This window comes from Entelurus aequoreus, linkage group LG15 (genome assembly GCF_033978785.1).
Source record: "Entelurus aequoreus isolate RoL-2023_Sb linkage group LG15, RoL_Eaeq_v1.1, whole genome shotgun sequence".
Lineage (NCBI taxonomy): Eukaryota > Metazoa > Chordata > Actinopteri > Syngnathiformes > Syngnathidae > Entelurus > Entelurus aequoreus.
Window position 1 is genome coordinate 55,509,034 of NC_084745.1, and position 18,022 is coordinate 55,527,055.

General features: G+C 38.4%; 2 protein-coding genes across 2 annotated transcripts in view; one reads left to right on the forward strand and one right to left on the reverse strand.

Moving 5' to 3' along the window:
• Nucleotides 1–18,022, reverse strand: part of LOC133630269 (divergent protein kinase domain 2A) — a 482,954-nt gene that overhangs the window by 30,356 nt on the left and 434,576 nt on the right. The gene's annotated exons all lie outside the window — the stretch shown is intronic.
• The window catches only part of LOC133630267 (integrin beta-1-like), a 115,688-nt gene continuing 100,671 nt past the window's right edge, over nucleotides 3,006–18,022 (forward strand). The window contains exon 1 of the mRNA XM_062021749.1: nucleotides 3,006–3,268. The gene's annotated coding sequence lies outside the window, so the exon portion shown is untranslated. The remainder of the gene's footprint in view (nucleotides 3,269–18,022) is intronic.

Sequence of the window (18,022 nt, forward strand, 5' to 3'; positions counted from 1 at the left end):
TGTTTTAAAATAGTACCAAAATACAACCCAATATAACATTAATTTGAGAGAATTCTGTAAAATCTCAAAAACAAACAGTCGCTTGAGCTTTATTTTGAAACTCGAAAAGAGAAATAAACCTTTGAAATATTGTAAAACATGGTTTGTGTTAGCTCGTAATTATGTATGGTTAAAATAACAAATGTTGAATATTCCGTTTTGATTAAAATATTCTAGAAGATCCAGAATACAGTATACATTTATGTAAGTAAAAAAAATACATCCCCAAACCAATTAAAAAATGAACATAAAAAAGCGAATTAACGTTATTTCAAATGTTTCCATCCTTTATGGTAGAGTGACGTAGCCCATGCTGACTGGGGCAGTAAAGTGATGTATAAGCGGAACAGGGATGGCATTCTCTTCAAAGTAAAAGCGAATGCATAGAATAATCCTACATAATTGGACCAAAAAAGACTGAATTGTCTGTATTTGTTTTAAAATAGTACCAAAATACAACCCAATATAACATTAATGTGAGAGAATTCTGTAAAATCTCAAAAACAAACAGTCGCTTGAGCTTTATTTTGAAACTCGAAAAGAGAAATAAACCTTTGAAATATTGTAAAACATGGTTTGTGTTAGCTCGTAATTATGTATGGTTAAAATAACAAATGTTGAATATTCCGTTTTGATTAAAATATTCTAGAAGATCCAGAATATAGTATACATTTATGTAAGTAAAAAAAATACATCCCCAAACCAATTAAAAAATGAACATAAAAAAGCGAATTAACGTTATTTCAACTGTTTCCAACCTTAATGGGAGAGTGACGTAGCCCATGCTGACTGCCCAGCCACTGTAAAGTGATGTATAAGCGGAACAGGGATGGCATTCTCTTCAAACTAAAAGCGAGTGCATAAAATAATCCTACATAGTTGGACCAAAAAAGACTGAATTGTCTGTATTTGTTTTAAAATAGTAATAAAATACAACCTAATAGAACATTAATGTGAGATAATTCTGTAAAATCTCAAAAACAAACAGTCGCTTGAGCTTTGTTTTGAAACTCTAAAAGAGAAATATACCCTTGAAATATTGTAAAACATGGTTTGTGTTAGCTGGTAATTATATGTCAAATAGTATGTTGAATATTCCGTTTTGATTAAATTATTCCAAAAGATACAGAATACAGTATAAATGTATGCAAGTTTTAAAAAAAAAAAAATCCCCAAACCAATTAAAAAATGAACATAAAAAAAGCGAATGAGCGTTATTTCAAATGTTTCCAACCTTTATGGTAGAGTGACGTAGCCCATGCTGACTGGGGCAGTAAAGTGATGTATAAGCGGAACAGGGATGGCATTCTCTTCAAAGTAAAAGCGAGTGAATAAAATAATCCTACATAATTGAACCAAAAAAGACTGAATTGTCTGTATTTATTTTAAAATAGCACTAAAATACAACCTAATATAACATTAATATGAGCGAATTCGGTAAAATCTCAAAGACAAACAGTCGCTTTAGCTTTATTTTGAAACTCGAAAACAGAAATAAACCCTTGAAATATTGTAAAACATGGTTTATGTTAGCTCGTAATTATATGTCAAATAGTATGGTTAAAGTAACACATGTTGAATATTCCGTTTTGATGAAATTATTCCAAAAGATACAGAATACAGTATACATTTATGTAAGTATAATTTTTTTTTATCCCCAAACCAATTAAAAAATGAACATAAAAAAAGCGAATGAACGTTATTTCAATTGTTTACATCCATAATGGTAGAGTCACGTGACGTAGCCCATGCTGACTGGAGCAGTAAAGTGATGTATAAGCGGAACAGGGATGGCATTCTCTTCAAAGTAAAAGCGAGTGCATAAAATAATCGTACATAATTGGACCAAAAAAGACTGAATTGTCTGTATTTGTTTTAAAATAATACCAAAATACAACCTAATATAACATTAATATGAGCGAATTCGGTAAAATCTCAAAGACAAACAGTCGCTTTAGCTTTATTTTGAAACTCAAAAAGAGAAATAAACCCTTGAAATATTGTAAAACATGGTTTGTGTTAGCTGGTAATTATATGTCAAATAGTATGTTGAATATTCCGTTTTGATTAAATTATTCCAAAAGATACAGAATACAGTATAAATGTATGCAAGTTTAAAAAAAAAAAAATCCCCAAACCAATTAAAAAATGAACATAAAAAAAGCGAATGAGCGTTATTTCAAATGTTTCCATCCTTTATGGTAGAGTGACGTAGCCCATGCTGACTGGGGCAGTAAAGTGATGTAAAAGCGGAACAGGGATGGCATTCTCTTCAAAGTAAAAGCGAGTGCATGAAATAATCCTACATAATAGGACCAAAAAAGACTGAATTGTCTGTATTTATTTTAAATTAGTACTAAAATACAACCTAATATAACATTAATATGAGCGAATTCGGTAAAATCTAAAAGACAAACAGTCGCTTTAGCTTTATTTTGAAACTCGAAAAAAGAAATAAACCCTTGAAATATTGTAAAACATGGTTTGTGTTAGCTGGTAATTATGTATGGTTAAAATAACAAATGTTGAATATTCCGTTTTGATTAAAATATTCTAGAAGATCCAGAATACAGTATACATTTATGTAAGTGAAAAAAATAAATCCCCAAACCAATTAAAAAATGAACATAAAAAAGCGAATTAACGTTATTTCAAATGTTTCCAACCTTAATGGGAGAGTGACGTAGCCCATGCTGACTGCCCAGCCACTGTAAAGTGATGTATAAGCGGAACAGGGATGGCATTCCATTAAAAATAAAAGCCAGTGCATAAAATAATCCTACATAGTTGGACCAAAAATGACTAAATTGTCTGTATTTGTTTGAAAATAGTACAAAAATACAACCTAATATAACATTAATATGAGATAATTCTGTAATTTCCCAAACGCAAATAGTCGCTTTAGTTTTATTTTGAAACTCGACAAGAGAAATAACCCCTTGAAACATTTCTCCTGTTAAGTCATTTAAGGAGCAGCGTAGCGTCGGACTTGTACCGAGGAGGTCTTCGTGTGATCTTGTCCCACACAAACAACTCACTGGATATTATTTCACTCGTTGTTTTTACAAACATTTATTCACGCTGGATGTAATGAGCTGCCGTGGAAGTCTGCGGTGACGTTTTATTTCTTTCTCCCGGAGGAAAGTGGTGCGGTGCCAGCAGGGCAGCGAGTTGCCGCCGCTACTTCACAGGATCTTCTTGGGACAGCAATAAACACCACCACGGAAAGGTAAACTATTTAGAAAAAGTCTAAAAAATTACTTTCATTTATTACATTTAGACGTGGGTTTTTTTTCAACATTTGTGGTCAATTTCTGTGTTATAATTTGGAAGTGTATTTCTACTTAGTACTAACCCCACTATTTATTGACATTAAAGTCGTTTTTAAAGTAAAAAAAAGGAATTATTTTATAATAAAAACATATTAATTTGCTCTTTCATAAGCACCTCCTCTCCATTTCTTTTACCTCCAGATTTTTTTTTGTCGAAATACATCCACAAAATAATCCACAAATTCAAATCCACATTCAGATAGTTAAAGGCCTACTAAAATGATTTTTTTTATTCAAACGGGGATATCAGATCAATTCTGTGTGTCATACTTGATCATTTCGCGATATTGCCATATTTTTGCTGAGAGGATTTAGTATAGAACAGGGGTGTCAAACTCATTTTAGAGGGGGGGCCACATGAAGAAAAATGTACTGCCCAAGTGTGCCGGACTGGTAAAATCACGGCACGATAACTTAAAAATAAAGACAACTTCAGATTGTTTTATTTGTGTAAAAATAGAACAAGCACATTCTGAAAATGTACAAATCATAATGTTGTTGTTGTTTTTTATACACTTGCATATTGCGGTTAATAATTTATTTGTCGTTATTTATATATTTTTAATAAATTATGTGATAATGTTTATCAGTCAACTCATTGGTGTTAATTTTCAATCAAGATAAAAAAAAAAGTTTTTCAAAATCAAATTACAGTATGTTCTTTATGTAGTTTGATCATTTTCCTCGACTTATGTACTAACATCATGTGGTTTATTTTGTACATATGTAGCATAATCTACAAATATATAAATAATTGCTATTGCGACATCTAGTGGACACATTTAGAACAGCTGTTTCTTTCATTCAAAAATTTCAGGTTCATTTTTATACTTAGCAAACTCATCCCGCGGGCCGTATAAAACCTGTTCGCGGGCCTGATCCGGCCCTCAGGCCGTACGTTTGACATCCCTGGTATAGAACAACGAATATAAAGTTTGCAACTTTTGGTCTCTGAAAATAAAAAATAGCCTTGCCTGTACCGGAAGTAGCGTGACGTCACCGGAGGAAGGGCTGCTCACATTTTCCTATTGTTTACACCAGCGGCGAAAGCGATTCGGACCGAGAAAGCGACAATATCCCCGTTAATTTGAGCGAGGATGAAAGATTCGTGGATGAGGAAAGTAAGAGTGAAGGACTAGAGGGCAGTGGAAGCGATTCAGATAGGGAAGATGCTGTGAGAGGCGGGTGGGACCTGATATTCAGCTGGAAATGACTAAAACAGTAAATAAACACAAGACATATATATACTCTATTAGCGACGATTACCCCATTAATTTGAGCGAGGATGAAAGATTCGTGGATGAGGAACATGAAAGTGAAGGACTAGCATGCAGTGCAGGACGTATCTTTTTTCGCTCTGACTGTAACTTAGGTACAAGCTGGTTCATTGGATTCCACACTCTCTCCTTTTTCTATTGTGGATCACGGATTTGTATTTCAAACCACCTCGGATACTATATCCTCTTGAAAATGAGAGTCGAGAACGCAAAATGGACATTCACAGTGACTTTTATCTCCACGACAATACATCGGTGAAGCACTTTAGCTACTGAGCTAACGTGATAGCATCGGGCTTAACTGCATATACGCCCCTGACTGGAAGGATAGACAGAAGATCAACAATACTACCAAACTCTGGACATGTAACTACACGGTTAATGCTTTCCAGCTTGGCGAAGCTTAGCAATGCTGTTGCTAACGACGCCATTGAAGCTAACTTAGCTACGAGACCTCACAGAGCTATGCTAAAAACATTAGCTCCGCACCTACGCCAGCTCTCATCTGCTCATCACGACCCGTGCTCACCTGCGTTCCAGCGATCGACGGCACGACGAAGGACTCCACCCAATCACCGATGCGGTCGGCGGCTCGGAGACGGAGGAAGTCAAGGTGAGGTCGTTCGGCTAGCGCGTCTGCTATCCTCAAAGTCCTCCTGGTTGTGTTGCTGTAGTCCGCCGCTAATACACCGATCCCACCTACAACTTTCTTCTTTGCAGTCTCCATTGTTCATTAAACAAATTGCAAAAGATTCACCAACACAGATGTCCAGAATACTGTGGAATTATGAGATGAAAACAGAGCTTTTTTGTATTGGATTCAATGGGCTCCGAATACTTCCGCTTCAACAGTTGACGTCACGCGCATACGTCATCATATCGAAACGTTTTCAGCCGGAAGTTTGCCGGGAAATTTAAAATGTCACTTTATAAGTTAACCCGGCCGTATTGGCATGTGTTGCAATGTTAAGACTTCATCATTGATATATAAACTATCAGACTGCGTGGTCGCTAGTAGTGGCTTTCAGTAGGCCTTTAAGGCAATAATATTGGTGACTTATATTATAAATATTCCCACTAATCCTTATGATCCAAAATACATTTCCATGCACACTAACGAGTGAGCTAAAAATTGACGCTTTAAAAACAAACACAAGATCTCACACTTCTGGATGTGTGGAAAAAAGATTGCAATCTTAATAATCCATCCATTTTCTACCACTTGTCCCTAATAATGAGCAAGAAAATTGCATTTTTGCTGAATCGGGCAACCCGAGATATCCAAATATTTTAACAGTGTTTCCCATAAACTGCCAAGATACCTGTGGGGGGGCGTGGCTATGGGCAGGGTCACCATGACATCAGCGAGTAATTTGCATAATTTACTACAATGATATGATTTTCTCTAAAAAGACTCAAAAAATGTATACTTACTAATTAATAATAACAGTTTTGTTTTAAACGTCCATCCATCCATCCATCCATCCATTTTACAATATAATTACAACACGTTATGTACATATTTATATACAGATTTGAACAATAAGTTATTCACTGAAATATATTTATTAATTGTGGTTCTTACAAAAAATGTATCTTATAAAATATAAAAGCTAAAATGTCTCTTAAAGCTCTGCCCCTTTAATTAGTGCATACTAAATCATTTAACTTTGGCCTACTACTACAGCCATATTATTTACCAGCAACATAAAGTGAAACAGAGGCAGAGGTGTCCTGCCACAGTCAGTAACAAATAAACAGAAAACAGTAGTGGTCAAATACAAATAAGGCAACAAGAGAAGTATCCTACACTTCTCTTTTGTAAAGTAAATGTGAACAGCCTATATGGGCATCTACATCAACTATATGATTTGCCTGAGAAGCTGGACAGGACAAAAAAATATATACACTACCGTTCAAAAGTTTGGGGTCACATTAAAATGTCCTTATTTTTCAATGAAGATAACTTTAAACTAGTCTTAACTTGAAAGAAATACACTCTATACATTGCTAATGTTGTAAATGACTATTCTAGCTGCAAATGTCTGGTTTTTGGTGCAATATCTACATAGGTGTATAGAGGCCCATTTCCAGCAACTATCACTCCAGTGTTCTAATGGTACAATGTGTTTGCTCATTGGCTCAGAAGGCTAATTGATGATTAGAAAACCCTTGTGCAATCATGTTCACACATCTGAAAACACTTTAGCTCGTTACAGAAGCTACAAAACTGACCTTCCTTTGAGCAGATTAAGTTTCTGGAGCATCACATTTGTTGGATTCAATTAAACGCTCAAAATGGCCAGAAAAAGAGAACTTTCATCTGAAACGCGACAGTCTATTCTTGTTCTTAGAAATGAAGGCTATTCCACAAAATTATTTGGGTGACCCCAAACTTTTGAACGGTAGTGTATATTTTTTTATTTTTATTTTATTTTATTTGTGGCAGAAGTAATTATTTCGTGGCGGGCCGCCACAAATAAATGAATGTGTGGGAAACACTGGAGTATTTGTTAAGCAGTCACAACTCTTAACAGTAGCTTGTTAGCCTCCTTCCCGGTAAGGCAACAATAGTGTTATTGCAGCTGGAACTAGCCCGTGTGTTATTTCAGTTGCTTTTGTTGCAAATGTTGATTCTAAATCAACTCCGAGCAAGTGGCATACGAGGGACGGGGATAAAGTTTGGTACTATTATAGGCATCGATGGAATTCTGTGGGTTAACCAGGTATCGATTGCACGCATGCAATGTGCAATGTTTACATTTTGTTTACACAAATATTTTATTCAAGCATAATTATATTGCCTATATTGTTAATATAGTTAATATAGTCTTTACATCTGGTCTAAAAATAACAGTGTACAAATTAGAATGTTGCCAAGAGTAAGAGGCAGTGTCATTTCAAACTCAAAGAGGAGAAATATAAGCTGATTTAAAACATTTGTTTGCACGTACAACACTTAAAACCTTTAGCATATCAATTTGTGGGATTGCGTTATGAACGAGATTAAGCAAATACGTTAAACAATGTGCTAACATGATCCAGTTTGGGAGGCTGTTCAAAGTAAAAGTGTTTACAAAGTACAAGAAAAGAAAAAAAAAAGATGCTATAATGAGATATTATTCATCTCACATGTGAACCATAACTGACTTAACTAATATTAAGAGATTCATTGATGTAGATGGTTTTGCAAAATGAGGGCAGGAAGTGCTACTGAATTGCTATGAATCGGAAAAAAGGGGTTGAATTAAACGAGCGCAGCTTCTTCCTACTCCTTTTCGAACATGTAAAGAGAAATGTGAATGTGTAAATTATATGATATGTCACTTTGTAATTGCATACATGTTCGGAATTTTGAACCAACCGGCCGTCCGGACCACTTGTTTGTGATCAAATAAAAGCAAAACATGCTTTGAGTTACCTCTTGTATCCATTGGTTTCTTTGAAAAGTAGGAAAAAAAATCAGATAACATTTTTAGGCCATGTCGTCCTTCTTTTTCTATGTCCTCTTGTTGTGGGGCCGACTGGCTCGCGCACGCACATGCATCCTCCGCTGTTGCCATTGCTACTACAAAGTAGCGTACAGTTCGAACGTACTGTATTTTTCGGACTACAAGGCGCACTTAAAAGCCTTCCATTTTCTCCAAAATCGACAACGTAGCCTAGTGTACGGCATAATTCTGTTTGTGCTTACCGACCTCGTAAGCTATTTTATTTGGTACATGGTGTAATAAGTGGGACCAGTAGATGGCAGTCACACATAAGAGATACGTGTAGACTGCAATATGATGGCAGTAAACCACACTAAAACTTTAAATGTTCCATTGAGAATATAGAACGTTACACACGGCGCTCAAAAATCTTTTATAATGTTTTTAGTAGGACTTTGGTAAGCTATGAAGCCACACCGCTTGAGGGATTGTCGGCGCATTAAACATTCGAATATTATTATGGTGTGTGTATGAGGTAAGACATATTATCTGGCGTTTTGTTTCGCAATATTACGCAAAAGCAACTTTTCTTACCTTCTGGTACCTGCTGATGTGTATTTGGGATCTGCATAAGTCCTGAAAATGTGCGCGTGTCCGCCTTTGTAGTCGATAAGCTTCTTCTTTTTCTCTATCTTCTTGTTATGTGACATTCATCCTCCACTGTTGCCATTTCTAATATAAAGTAGTGTAAAGTTCTTACTTATATCTGTCAGTAAACTCGCCATGAAAGCGCTAAAACATACCGGTGTAGTGAGTTTATATTATTCACCCAAGGAACCTTAGTTATTAGAGTTCCGGTCGGACGGTTTTTCATGGGACACATTTCCGTTATTGATTGAAGTAAAGTCTGAATGTCATTAAAACAGTCAGCGCCATCTTTTGACACTTCTTCCACTCCCGCCCTTGCACGCTACACCGCTACGAGGGAGAAGACGCTGTCGAAGTGGAGGCACGTAGATAAGACCGCCCGCAAAACGGCGCATCCTGAAGCGACTGTCAGAAAGCGACTTGAAGATGATGTGTAAAACATCATCTATGCAACGTTCGGGAGAGTGGCCGTGCCAGCGATCCGAGGGTTCCCGGTTCAATCCCCAGCTTCTACCAACCCCGTTGTGTCCTTGAGCAAGACACTTCACCCTTGCTCCTGATGTGGAAATAGTGTCAAAGCGCTTTGAGTGCCTTGAAGGTAGAAACGCGCTACACAAGTATAACCCATTCACCATTTACTGGTGCAAGCCCACATGACTCAAAATAATCCAGGGAGATGGCAACAATAAAGCTGCTAGCACAGTTGTGACAACAGACTAGGGATCTGTCATTGTTTTGGTCTCTGGACTATTGTGAGCTTCACTCTTCGCTCCAAATTATTCAGGGGTCACTTTACAAGGTCGGATGCTGCTAAGTGATCGTAACGTTGCGTCGAATGAGCTCAATCCGGTGACGCATCGCATCCTTCGGCTTGTCCTGGGAAGTCTTCGTCTGTTGCGTACGGCACGCCAAGCAAACGCTATTGTGGAAATGGCGGCAGTTTAATCAAGGAAATGGAGGCGGGATGAGAGGCAAGGACAGCGGGAACGTGGCGACGGCGCATTGAGAAATGGAGGATGGTGAGGAGGGGTAATTGAGGAGGACGGTGGGGGTCGGGGATAGCTTAAAGGCCTACTGAAAGCCACTACTAGCGACCACGCAGTCTGATAGTTTATATATCAATGATGAAATCTTAACATTGCAACACATGCCAATACGGCCGGGTTAACTTATAAAGTGACATTTTAAAATTCCCGGGAAATATCCGGCTGAAACATCGCGGTATGATGACGTATGCGCGTGACGAAGTCCGAGTAACGGAAGTTATGGTACCCCGTAGAATCCTATACAAAAAGCTCTGTTTTCATTTCATAATTCCACTGTATTCTGGACATCTTTTGCAATTTTTTTAATGAACAATGAAGGCTGCAAAGAAGACAGTTGTAGGTGGGATCGCTGTATTAGCAGCGGACTACAGCAACACAACCAGGAGGACTTTGTTGGAGCGCTAGCCGCCGACTTCACCTTGACTTCCTACGTCTCCGGGCCGCCAAACGCATCGGGTGAAGTCCTTCGTCCTTCTTCCGATCGCTGGAACGCAGATGAGCACGGGTGTTGATGAGCAAATGAGGGCTGGCTGGCGTAGGTGGAGAGCTAATGTTTTTAGCATAGCTCTGTGCAGTCCGGTTGCTAAGTTAGCTTCAATGGCGTCGTTAGCACAGCATTGTTAACCTTCGCCAGCCTGGAAAGCATTAACCGTGTATTTACATGTCCACGGTTTAATAGTATTGTTGATTTTCTATCTATCCTTCCAGTCAGGGGTTTATTTCTTTTGTTTCTATATGCAGTTAAAGCAAGATGCTATCACGTTAGCTCGTAGCTAAAGCATTTCGCCGATGTATTGTCGTGGAGATAAAAGGCACTGAATGTCCATTTCGCGTTCTCGACTCTCATTTTCAAGAGGATATAGTATCCCAGGTGGTTTAAAATACAAATCTGTGATCCACAATAGAAAAAGGAGAGAGTGTGGAATCCAATGAGCCAGCTTGTACCTAAGTTACGGTCAGAGCGAAAAAAGATACGTCCATCGCTGCCTCTCAAGTCCTTCACTGTAACGTTCCTCATCTACGAATCTTTCATCCTCGCTCAAATTAATGGGGTAATCGTCACTTTCTCGGTCCGAATCTCTCTCGCTCCATTGTAAACAACGGGGAATTGTGAGGAATACTAGCTCCTGTGACGTCACGCTACTTCCGCTACAGGCAAGGCTTTTTTTTTATCAGCGAGCAAAAGTTGCGAACTTTATCGTCGATTTTTCTCTACTAAATCCTTTCAGCAAAAATATGGCAATATCGCGAAATGATCAAGTATGACACATAGAATGGATCTGCTATTCCCGTTTAAATTAAAAAAAAAATTTCAGTAGGCCTTTAAAGAAGGTGGTAGAAGCCGTCAGCTAAATGGACGTGACCTGAAGCCAAAGGGAACAGCTGGGATTGCACCTGATTTACCAACCAGGGATTTCCTATTTGGGTCCCACATCAACCTTAAGAAAGTCAGTGACTTCACTATAAAAGTGGGTGACATTGTTATCACCAGGAAAGATGAGGTCACCTACCTAGGTTCCATTCTAGAGGCTAATCTTTCCTGTGATAAAATGGCAACCAAGGTAATCAAAAAGGTCAACCAACGAACGGGATTTCTCTATAGAATCTCCTCTCTGGTCAACAAAAGCACCATGAAGATTCTAGCGGGAACTCTCGTTCAACCCTTTTTCGATTACGCATGCACCTCCTGGTACCCTAGCACCTCCAAAACCCTCAAATCTAGACTCCAAACATCCCAGAACAAGCTAGTCAGATTACTTCTAGACCTCCACCCCAGATCCCACCTCACTCCTACCCACTTCTCCAAAGTGGGCTGGCTCAGGGTGGAGGACACAGTAAAACAACTTGCACTGAGCCTAGTCTATAAAATCCGCTACACCTCCCTGATACCGAAGTACATGTCAAACTACTTCCTTAACCACAACACCAGGGGGAGCTCCACTAACCACGTTAAACCCAGATTCCGATCTAACAAAGGTCTTAACTCATTCTCCTTCTATGCCACATCAATGTGGAATGCACTCCCAACAGCTGTAAAAGAAAGGGCATCTCTATCCTCCTTCAAAACCGCACTAAAGGAACACCTCCAGGCAACTTCAACCCTAAACTAACACCCTCCCTTCCACATAGTACCTCCCTGGATTGTAAATAACAAAATGTAAATAATCAAATGTAGATACTTATTCTTATGCTTTCTGATCTCTCTCTCTCTATGTCCACTACTTGCTGTACATATCCTACCAAGTCAGTCCTACACTGTTCCAATGTCCATTTCTCTGATGGTGCAATTGTTGATGACTGAAGTGTTGATATCAACCAAACCTAACCCCGCCACTCCACATCCCACACCCCGGATTGTAAATAATGTAAATAATTCAATGTATATACTCTGATGATTATCTTGTGTGATGACTGTATTATGATGATAGTATATATCTGTATCATAAATCAATTTAAGTGGACCCCGACTTAAAAAAGTTGAAAAACTTATTGGGGTGTTACCATTTAGTGGTCAATTGTGCGGAATATGTACTTCACTGTGCAATCTACTAATAAAAGTTTCAATCAATCAATCAATCACGTGTGACAGTTCCTGCATGCACCTTATGTGCAACATGGCACCTGTCAGCCAGGGCTGAGGTATGCACTCGGTGTGAGTTTATTTTCCTTACTTTATTTGTCGCCATGGAGACAAGGATTAGTGATTTTAGAAGTAGCTAAAACACTGCCGACTGCAGATGGACGTTAGTCGCTAGCTCGCTAGCCATGTCTTAAAGCAGCTCTTCCTGAGGTCGTTTCAGTGTTATAACTTCACCTTTATCTTTACGTTTTACACCAAAATGCGTCCATTCTCCCTTTTCTGTCTACACACTGTGTTTGCTTGTAAGTACTCTGTGTGTGCGCGCTGCCGAACATGCTCCTCTGCTCGTAAAACCAGCAATGTCATGAAGTGACGACGCACCGTCAAGATCGGGAACCGGTACTTTTGAAACGGAGTATAGTACCATTTTTGATTCATTAATACCGCAAAACTATACTAGTACCGGTATACCGTACAACCCTACCATGAAATTAGTTGTGGGTTTTTTTTTTAGTTGATGCATTGTTCTATTCCGGACAGCCTATTTTATTTGTGTTCTTAATTGACAGTGGTGCAGGGAACTAAAGTATGTCCATACACAGTGCGGAGTCCCTCTTATAAGTTACTAACCCTCGCCTCTGTGGCGGTAAAAAATACTACATTTCTTCCTTTTCACTGGAAGAAGAGCTAAATATGTGATACACCGAGCACGAGAGCGCACAATGCTAACCACTAAGCTATTTTGACGTTTGTGTTCAAATAAGGTAGGTGTGTTTTCTGGCCATATACCACAATAATATCATACTGTGGCCTTAATACCGTTATAATATCGTACCATGAGATTTTGATACCGTGACATCCCTATCCATTATACAGTTTTCCAGTGAAGCACTTGTGCAATCATTTTAGCAAACAATGAAGCACACACATTCATGGTATCAAAAATGTTGGTTGGATCGGACATTTCCCCAGCAGAAAGCCCGTGTTCACTTGGATTCTACCACAGCAACTAACAAAATACACCCATTAAATTGTTTGTTTGCGTATGTGCGAAAATCGTATTGCCATCAAGACGTACTACAAAATTAGAGGAGCAGCTTTGTTGGATAAGCTGTCAATTCAAAAATGTTTGATTGGATTACCCAGCTGGGGCTGATCATCCAATCACCTGCCATGCTTATTAGCAGCAGCCGGTCCGAGACACGGGTGTTGGAGTTGGAGCGAGAGAGAGTAACGCCGGACTGAAAAGTCCTATCTATATACTGCCCAAAAGCAAATCATACTGGTGGATGGAAATAAAGGACTTGATCCAACCTGAATACCGGACTCTCGTGCCAGTGTGTGGTGGTTAGGGGAACCCACTAGAGGGCAACTGCTACACTTATTATTCTTTATAATAACAGCTCATGTCAAAGGGAGGCAGCCATTTCGTGGGGTGTCGACTTCAATGGGTTCCTCTATAATTTCCTGTCAAATCTTATGAAAGTGTAACACATTATTAGTTTTAAGGGTGTGTCTGTAGGATTGGTTCAATGGAATTTCGCCAACACTTTCGGCTTCTCGCTCCCTTTCTCTCCGCATTGAGTGTGAATGTATTTTGCTTCTAAAAGCAGCCTCCAAAGCCCCTCCGAGGAGTAGTTAAAGCTGACCTCTGCCCCCAAGGGTCCGCTGTGAAAACGGAGCTAAACGTGTTGTGTCGGTGGGAAAATAGTAGCAGAATGTGTTTGTTGTCACGAGCTGGTCTGTGAGAAGGAACAGAAATGTTTGATTGACTTCCAAACCTTGTTTTTTTTAAGAGTAGACAAAGTTCCTTATAAGTCTTGGCTTATTTACTATCAAGACATACTGTAACTCCTTTAAGCGCGTCCAATCATCAAGCTGTTTGCAAAGAGGGGTGGACCATGGACACTTATCTGTTTTACCCTATTTTTTGGACTACAAGGTGCACTTAAAATTCTTTAATTTTCTCAAAAGTCAACAGTGCGCCTTATAACCCGGTGCGCATAATGCACGGAATAATTCGGTTGTGCTTACCGACCTCTTAAGCTATTTTATTTGGTACATGGTGTAATGATAAGTGTGACCAGTAGATGGCAGTCACACATTAGAGATATGTGTAGACGGCAAAATGACATAACGGATACGTGTTGACTCGAGTAAACAACACCTACATTTTAGATGTTCCAAGTCAGTGCTGTCTAGAGCTCGGCAGAGTAACCGTGTAATACTCTTCCATATCAGTAGGTGGCAGCCGGTAGCTAATTGCTTTGTAGATGTCGGAAACAGGGTGAGGCAGGGTGCAGGTAAAAAGGTGTCTAATGCTTAAACCAAAAATAAACAAAAGGTGAGTGCCCCTAAGAAAAGGCATTGAAGTTTAGGGAAGGCTAAACAGATCGAAACTAAAACTGAACTGGCTACAAAGTAAACAAAAACCGAATGCTGGACGACAGCAAAGACTTACTGTGGAGCAAACACGGCGTCCACAATGTACATCCGAACATGACATGACTATCAACAATGTCCCTACAAAGACGGATAAAAACAACTGAAATATTCTTGATTACTAAAACAAAGTAGATGCGGGAAATATCGCTTAAAGGAAGATATAAAACTGCTACAGGAAAATACCCCAAAAAAAGGAGAAAAAGCAACCAAAATAGGAGCGCAAGACAAGAAGTAAAACACTACACACAGGAAAACAGCAAAAAAGTCCAAATAAGTCAGGGTGTGATGTGACAGGTGGTGACAGTACACCTACTTTGAGACAAGAGCTATAGTGATGCATGCTTGGTTATGCTTTAAAGTTATATCCCACAATTGTGACGACTTTTTACTGTCAACTGATGCAAATGTGCCTTGGCTCAAAAAAGGTTGAAAAACCGTGATGTAGACCACAAGGAAGTCTTTTACATTTAGAAAAATAAATCGCCTTATAATCCAATGCGCCTTTTGTATGAAACTAGACCTGACTAGACCCGCTCATCAGCAGTGCGCCTTATAATCTGGTGCGCCCTATGGTCCGGGAAATACGGTATATCTGTCCGTCGCAGTCAAAGTGGAGGCACATAGCTAAGACAGAAACAGCGCAGTCTGACGAGTTTGAAGATGGTCTGTAAAAACCAAAGAACCACAATAACATCTTTATTTGACCGCAATGAAGAGTTTTAAATGTTAAAAATCAAACTACGATCATTTTAATAAATGCTGGTTATAAATAGTTCCACCTCGTAGGGGACGGCGTGGCGCGGTTGGGAGAGTGGCCGATCTGTAAAACATCATCTATGCAACGTTTTGAGCAATGAACCACCATTACGTGTTATGTAGACCACAAGGAAGTATTTTACGTTTAGAAAAAAAAATCATATTATGACCCCTTTAATGCGCCTTATGTATGAAAGTAGATCTGACTAGACCCGCACATCGGCAGTGGACCTTATAATCCACTATAGTAAAGAAAAAGAGTTGGTTCTTTATTCGAATCCCTGGGAACGAATCCCTTCCCACAGGAAATGCTCTGTGGGACGGCAATGTTATGCCCATTTGATTGTAGACTCTTACTGACACCTTGTGGCGATATGAAAACACTACGCGTCATTAGTTTGGGCACTTCCGGGTTGACGACGTCAGTTCAGTTCATGAGACAATTGAGAAGTAGACAAGTTGTGTTAGCTCTTACAAGCTTTGGAAAAGATAAGTCTGTAAGTAAACTGTTTAACTTGTTTATGTAACTCAATATTAAGGTGGAAAGTGGTTAAATTTGATACTAAAGTGTTTATTGAAATACGATTTTTGTGCACTGTTTTGAGGACTTAAAATGGCTGCCAGTGGTGTATTTCCACCATCGAAGTAGTTTCAACACTCAGAAGTATTTGTTTGATGATAGTACTGTATATTTGTGTGAAGCTAATATTTACATATTGTGTATTCAATTTCAGTATATTAATTGAATCACATAGCTTATACATTTGTCATTGTGTGTATTTCAGTTTAAAAAAATAAAAAATAACAGTCCAGTGCAAGACAAAAGTAAAGATAGGAAAAGACAAAGCAAGATCAACAACAATAAAGAGCCTAAATGGATTCATCTGCTTTGGAACTTTATTAGACGTCTTGGATTGTTTGTTAGCTGTCTGCCTGTGTGTGTAGTTAGTATGTTCCAATAGCAGCAGAAGTGCACTTTTTGGAGAGCTGTATTATTTTCAGTTTTGTGCCCAAGGTACTGATTTTATTTAACACTACATTATTATTTATACACCTATAGTGATCACAGAGACAGGTTGTTTTTGTGTTACTGTATGTATTTGTTTTTCTGAAAAATCCCACTTAATATACTTTGGGTAACAACAGTCAATATTTATTTATTTTATTTTTTTTAGGGGGGTTACAGTCAATATTTATTTATCTTTTTTTTTTTTTTTTTTCCTTATAAAATAAAAGTGAGCTTTTGTTGAACCAAATATTGTGTTTTTTTCCACATACAACAACCTATCTGGATTCGATAAGAGAATCGATAAGGAATCGGTTCGATAAGAGGATTCAATAATGGGTTCGATCTCGATAATTTCTTATCAAACATCATCGCTAATGACTGGTAGCTCACTGAAAGCTGAATGTCCACTCTCTGGCATGGAAACATGGTGAAAAAGCAGACATTGTTAAAAGTTCACCGGATGGCTTGGAGCACTGACGTAAGAAACAATGCAAGCACTCTTCTCTTCCTTTTGTGAAAGGCTCTTTTTGACACTCGCGTCCCACACAATACACTTATTGTATTTTGAAGAAGAAGAAAAAAAGATGACTCACCCAAGTAGGACTTGAAAGAGTTAAACAAGCACACAGTCTTTACCACGGTTGCCTGGTCCTGGTTAGAGTCTGAGTCTGTAGTCAATGATTGTGATGCCGTTCATTTTCATCCACACTTTCTACTTGGACGTAGGGCTGGGCCATATGGCCTTTTATTAATATGTGGATATGTTTAGTCCATGTCACCATACACCATATATATGTGGATATGTTTAGTCCATGTCACGATACACCATATATATGTGGATATGTTTAGTCCATGTCACGATACACCATATATATGTGGATATGTTTAGTCCATGTCACGATACACCATATATATGTGGATATGTTTAGTCCATGTCACGATACACCATATATATGTGGATATGTTTAGTCCATGTCACCATACACCATATATATGTGGATATGTTTAGTCCATGTCACCATACACCATATATATGTGGATATGTTTAGTCCATGTCACGATACACCATATATATGTGGATATGTTTAGTCCATGTCACGAAACACCATATATATGTGGATATGTTTAGTCCATGTCACGATACACCATATATATGTGGATATGTTTAGTCCATGTCACGAAACACCATATATATGTGGATATGTTTAGTCCATGTCACGATACACCATATATATGTGGATATGTTTAGTCCATGTCACGATACACCATATATATGTGGATATGTTTAGTCCATGTCACGATACACCATATATATGTGGATATGTTTAGTCCATGTCACGATACACCATATATATGTGGATATGTTTAGTCCATGTCACCATACACCATATATATGTGGATATGTTTAGTCCATGTCACGATACACCATATATATGTGGATATGTTTAGTCCATGTCA